This window comes from Hydra vulgaris, chromosome 02, assembly GCF_038396675.1.
Source record: "Hydra vulgaris chromosome 02, alternate assembly HydraT2T_AEP".
NCBI lineage: Eukaryota > Metazoa > Cnidaria > Hydrozoa > Anthoathecata > Hydridae > Hydra > Hydra vulgaris.
Genome location: NC_088921.1, coordinates 70013535 through 70020000, shown reverse-complemented (window position 1 = coordinate 70020000; position 6466 = coordinate 70013535). Strand labels below are relative to the sequence as shown.

Here is a 6466-nt window from a genome sequence, read left to right as displayed (position 1 = left end):
TTTTAACAAACTTTCTAGTTTCCCTATATTCCCCAACCAGTGATGTGATTTTCCATTTTGAACTGACGTTACGAGCCCATAGCGATTTTTTAAGACGAATAAGAGATAATAGTTCTTTTGTCATCCATGGTTGTTTTTTGGGGGATGGTTTGTTTGGCATACGAGGGATAAATTGAAGACAACATTCATTGTATTTGTTGAGCCAAAGTTGGTAACATTGTTCTACATTTAAGTCTTTAAAAATAGATGACCAGTCAACATTATTGAATTCTTTGTTGATTTTTTCGTAGTTACCATGCTTGTATATAAATTTAGAGCTGTTGAAACGTGATAATTTTATGCTGGAAGCCAGTTTGTAATGCCAGTTGATAGTGCAATGATATTGATCAGACAAACCGAGAGGAGGACCGATTTTGATTTCGCTAGCACGATATGAAGAGTCACATATGATGAGATCAAGAGTCTTTGTCATAGGGCAATTAGCAGGTTTGAAAGTAGGGACAGTGACGATTTGGTGAAGATGACAATCTTGAAAAAGAGAGACAAATGAAGAACTGAGACCAATTTTACTAGAGGAAAAGACTGAGTTGGAAGTCCAAGTAATCTCTGGGAAATTGAAGTCACCAGCAATGATGATACCGTTGTATTTTTTAGTCGATATTAAAGTTTTGGCATGGAAAATAGCACTTGAAATCTCTGAGAAGGCTTCGATACCGGAGGATGGAGGTCTATAAATGCAGCCTAGGAGCAGAGTTTCATTCAAAAGCTTTAGTTCAACCCATAACTGTTCTGAATAGTAGGGAATAAAATCTTTGTGTAGTAGGGATTCCTCTATTTTGTTTGAGATGATTTTACTATTTATGTATATAGCTACACCTCCTCCGATTTGGTTGCGACGGTCTGAACGATAGAGGTTGTAGTTCTGAAGAGAGGGAGTTGATTGGTCATTGAACCATGTCTCGGTGATAAAAATAATGTCAAAAGAATTGTTTTCTGCAAGTAAGGACAGTTCGATGAGTTTTATTGGATTGAGGGAGGTTGCATTGGTGTAGAAGCACGAAAGATGAGATAATTTGATGGAAGAGCTGGCCTTGTTAAAGAATGTTGAACTAGTGAGATGTTGAGAGCGACTGAATGGCTTCAGCAGCTGATTTCCATTTGAGGAATGGATTCTTCTCTTTTCCATTGATGTTGACTGTTTTGGATGTGTCAATGCATTTGATTTTTTCGCTGCGGATAACAAATCGAAAGGGTTTGTCAAGTAAATCTTTTGCCAATAGTTCTGCATTTTCTGTAGCACGCTTTTTGTTCAAGTTGTTGAATGTTTCTTGTTCGAGAGGTGTACGGTCTGGGCGAATGTAGACAGATTTTAATTCATCTATTGAGGCAAGTCGCTTTGCATTAGATAAGAGATCATTGCGGTGCTCATTCGAGTCAAACTCAATGATGATCAATTCATTTGGTTCAGGTGCTATTGTAGTTAAACTGGTGGTGTCGTTGATCTTTTTTGTGAAATGCCCAACAACTTTAAAAGCAACATTATAGTTAAGTTTTTTAAGCATACTTTGAACTGAAATTAGCCTCTGATTATTGTCAAAGGATTTTGGAAGACCGACAACTATAGCTCTTTTTGATTTTGTTTCTACAATTTTAGCATTTTCGTTGACTGCTGTGATAATTGCTTTATTGGCTTTTGAACCGTGCTTGACTGCGCTTGCCCAGTTAAGAGTTGTGGTCAAGCTCGGAGATGCTGACTTTGGCTGTTGAAAAAGATTTGCTTTTAGAGTAATATTTTCAGTTTCAAGAACAGATACGCGGGTGAGAAGCATGCTGACTGTGGCTATTAGTTTTGATATCGTAGCATCAAGCTTTTGAGAAGCAGCTGAATGGTTACCTTGACCAAGGCCTGGCCAGTTGGCTGCTAGAGCTGCAAGTTGGTCAGTTGAATATGGTGTAGTCATTATCATCAATGATTTACAAATTGCTCAATCTGATATTTTATATTTGGTAAGAGGGCTACCACTCTGAATAACAGTGGATTACCTCGTGGTCGAGAACTTATTACACAGGGACTTCTTATTACACAGGGACTTATTACACAGGGACTAAAAAGTTTCAGTATGTGTTTTTTTCAGTGTATATATATATATATATATATATATATATATATATATATATATATATATATATATATATATATATATATATATATATATATATATATATATATATATATATATATATATATATATTTATAAAATACTCTTTTTAGAGCAGAAAACACCTGTGAATTTATTTTTTTTAAACTAAAGGATCAAGATACTACGATACCTTCTTTTTTTTTGAGTCTATGATAAAAATAATTACTGAAAGAAGAAATATTAGAATTGCAGGACTTTTAAGATATTTAGAGGCATCAAATCAGAATGAACAAGCTAAAAAATATTTTATTTTAAATTATCCAAAGAAAAAAGAACTTTTAATTATAGAAAGAGATATTATCATCTTTTTTATGACCATAAAGATCCTAAAGCATCAGTTGAATGTAAATGTTGAAATTGTTGAAATTGAAGAAAAATGTTGAAATTGAATGTTGAAATTGAAGAACATTTGAAAAAAAAGAGTAAGGCTGAAGATATCAAATAAGAAATGGCTGTAATCGAAGGATCAAATGACTACCTGAAAATGCTAATAAAATTACACTATGCTTTAAAGTCTTTACCACCATCATCAATTGAAGCAGTAAGATGCTTTAGTGCTGCTGGACTTTTTATCACTAAGTTGAGAATATCATTGATTGATAAAATAATTGACATGTTTTTTGCGTTTAAAATTAAAAGTTTAGTTATACCCTTCATTTGGTTACTTATATAGTACAATACTTATATAGTACGATAACACAAAAACTTATATAGTACTATAACACAAAAACTTATATAGTACTATAACACAAAAACTTATATAATACGATAACACAAAAATGTATGTAAAATTTATGTTTTGAAAATAACTAAAGTTACTTAAAATTACTTAAGTAATTTGAAAAAAATTGCTTAAATTTTTTTCTTTAAAATTAATTTCTCTTGGTTTCTGCTAAAAAACTTCTATTAGGTTAAAAACTTTTTTTAACTTTCTTGTAGTTGAAAATTGAATTGGTATTATGACATAAAATAATTGATCAAATTCACAATAAAAAGTTTTAAACAGTATTTTACTATTCTCAAAATTTAAGCTAAAAAAATTACTTTTTTCGCATTTTTAGCACACAAAATAATGCAAAAGCAATTTTATTCTGCCTTAATTATCCTTTTTATTTAAAAATAAAGATCCATACCTGTATTTAAAAAAAAATAAATCAGTTCAAAATTTACATAGTATTGCTTCCTTAAAGGTTTCAGAGTACAGACATTATTTTGCATTTTTTGATCATTTTTAAAAACTAAATGGGCACTGGGGAGACACAAAAGTGATATATATATATATATATATATATATATATATATATATATATATATATATATATATATATATATATATATATATATATATATATATATATATATATATATATATATATATATATATATATATATATATATATATATATATGTATATATAAATATATATATATATATTTTTTTGAAAATGCCTGTCCCCCCTACCCTCCTAAATGTTTAATAACTTTTATACAAAATAACTATTATTTTTAAATTTGTTTAATGATATCAGTCTGGGGGCAAAGGAGGAGAGAAAGTAGGAACAGGGGAGGAGGGCATTACTATTACAAGTATCATCTATACAACTATTGTTTAAATTATATACTACAATAAATTCCTATTTAAACTGTTACACTGATCATGCACCTGTCTTCAATTTTATGCATGTTAAACTAGACACTATCTCTCACTCACCTCAATGCAATTGACGCTTGAGGCAATTATCCTGATGGGATGCCTTGAGATAAGCCCTTTTTGGGATAACACATAGGGATACTTTGACAAAAAATACCCTAGAGTACACGTAGAGTGAAACCTCTTGTGGGATACCGGTCTGGGATGAAGGCTGGGGATCCTCTTGTGTTTAGACTTTGCCATGAGAGACTCTATGGAAAAAAAAATTTATTTATTATTAACTAATTATTAAAAAGAAAACTATGCTTTTTGAGTAGATGAAGATATAGTGCCACTAACAAAAAAAATTATTAGACTATAATGTATATTCATCTTTCTAATAACACAGACCACAAATAAACCACTCATAAAACAAATAACTCTACCTTCGACACTTTTAATACTAAGTTAGTTAAGTGCATCCAAAACCAGTAGTACCAGGTACTAGTTTTGGATGCACTTACTTTGGACTAAATTACTTTGGTTTCGATACTTTTTTAAGTACCGAAATACCGTTATTGTGTTGGCTCAATATCTGTATTAAAAAATATATGTAAAGGGCTTGTGCACGTATGAAATATTTAAAACTTCTAGACACAATAAACAACTCTTGAACAGCTTGTAATGAGAATATAAAATCACGCTCGCTCAAGAGTTTGGGAAGGAGGAAATGATAAGTTGTTTAATTGAGTTTTTATAAAAATTTATTGATAAAAATTTTTAGTTAAAGATAAAACTTGTTTAATTTTAAAATAAAACTCTTTCTTCCTTCTATTAACAAAGCAGGGTACTTCCATTTCTGTGCCTGATTTTTTATTTTTCTTTGTTTTTACAATTAGAAGCCAAGACTTATAGAAATATGCATTATAAATTTCTTAAAAAACAACTCTAACAAAAATATTTTTTTCATATTTTAGGGTACCTGAATATTCAAATATATATTTTTTTATCATTTTTGTTTTGTGTGTGTGTGTGTGTATTAATAAGACAATAGTTTGAAAAATATTCAAATTTTTTCTAAACACTTCACTCTAGCCAGAAATATTTGATGACTGCAATTTCTCATCAAAAATATATTAGGTATGAGTTGTAGAGATATTTTTCATCAAAAATATATTAAGTATGAGTTGTAGAGATATAATATTTCACTTGAAATACTCACAAGCAATTTATTTTCATAAAAATAACTACATAAAATCAACTTCTGTGCATGACTTCCGTGCATGACCATACATGAACTGGATTTAAACGATCGCTGTAAATCTAATAATTTGATAGTAAATTTTTACTAATATTGAAAATACTATTTTTTTTAAAGTATACTGCTGGAACTTATATTTTATGAGGAATTATAGTTTATTTGTGTAGTAACTAAAATTTGCGTTTTTCTGTTCTGAACGTGATTCCGCTTCAATTTATTAATACTAATAAATACCATTTTTTGTAAACAAAATATTTATATAGATTACAATTAAATAAGAGTAAATTGGAGATTACCAGTTTTATTATTACAAAAATAATACATAGACAAGTTTCCGTGCATGATTTTGTTTCTTAAAAAAAAAACCAGCATTGATTTAAATATAGCATTACATCACTCGCTTTAATGTAGAACACATATTGAATTATAATAAAATAAAAACATCTGTCCTTTTTTACTTTTATCTCACTCTGCTACTTTCTTTTGAAACCTTTTTCCTTCTTTAAGGTGTTCACTGCTCACTGCAGCTTCACTGAAATGGATTGCATTTATAAAAAGTATTTACTTTCCTAAACATTCTTATGCAATCTCACATATTAAAATATTGCTTTTGTTCTTTTTACCTAATTTATTTCGATTTGTTATTCTTGTATTTAAATCTCTAAATTTTGTTATAAAAGTAGTCACAAAAAACTATTTACAATAATGATCCTTCTAAATACTGCACATATTTTGCTGTTAATAATTTAGTAGCTACATAACAACTGTTTATAAAACCAATAATTCCACTTCACCTTAGACATCAGAGTCAATTTAACTATTTCTTTGTGGCATGCTGACCCCAGAGGCTAGGAGGGAATCCTGCATAAGCCTTAACCTTTTTATCTTAGAAAGGCCTATTGGAAAAAAAATTTTTTTTTACTTTGTTCTTGTTGATTAAACAAATAAATTTTCATTTACTTTATTTATGCTTTCACTAACTAAATTCTTTAATTATCTGATTTTAAGTGTTAAATTTTAGCACTAGTATATTAAGAATTTGCACGATAATGCAAATATAATCTTATGTCAGCCTCAAAAATAATTGCAAAAAATTATTTTGTTCACATAAATCGCTTTTGACAATTATAATAAATTAAAGAAACTGTGTCAAAGGCTGAAATAAGTGATCGAAATGGTCAGAAAAGAATTAAGTGATTGCAATGGTCAGATGGAAATTAAGTGATTGCAATGGTCAGATAGGAATTAAGTGATTGCAATGCTTAGATAGGAACTAAGTGATTGCGATGGTCAGATAGGAATTAAGTGATTGCAATGGTCAGATAGGAATTAAGTGATTGCAATGGTCAGATGGGAATTAAGTGATTGCAATAGT

At 29.4% G+C, this 6466-nt stretch overlaps 1 protein-coding gene across 3 annotated transcripts in view; it reads right to left on the bottom strand.

Moving 5' to 3' along the window:
- LOC101238117 (Na(+)/H(+) exchanger beta) overlaps window positions 1-6466 on the bottom strand; it is a 101182-nt gene that overhangs the window by 69680 nt on the left and 25036 nt on the right. The window contains exon 3 of one of the 3 annotated variants that reach the window (XM_065791825.1): window positions 3912-4102. The exons of the other annotated variants lie outside the window; for them this stretch is intronic. The gene's annotated coding sequence lies outside the window, so the exon portion shown is untranslated. The remainder of the gene's footprint in view (window positions 1-3911; window positions 4103-6466) is intronic. 3 annotated transcript variants of the gene reach the window in all.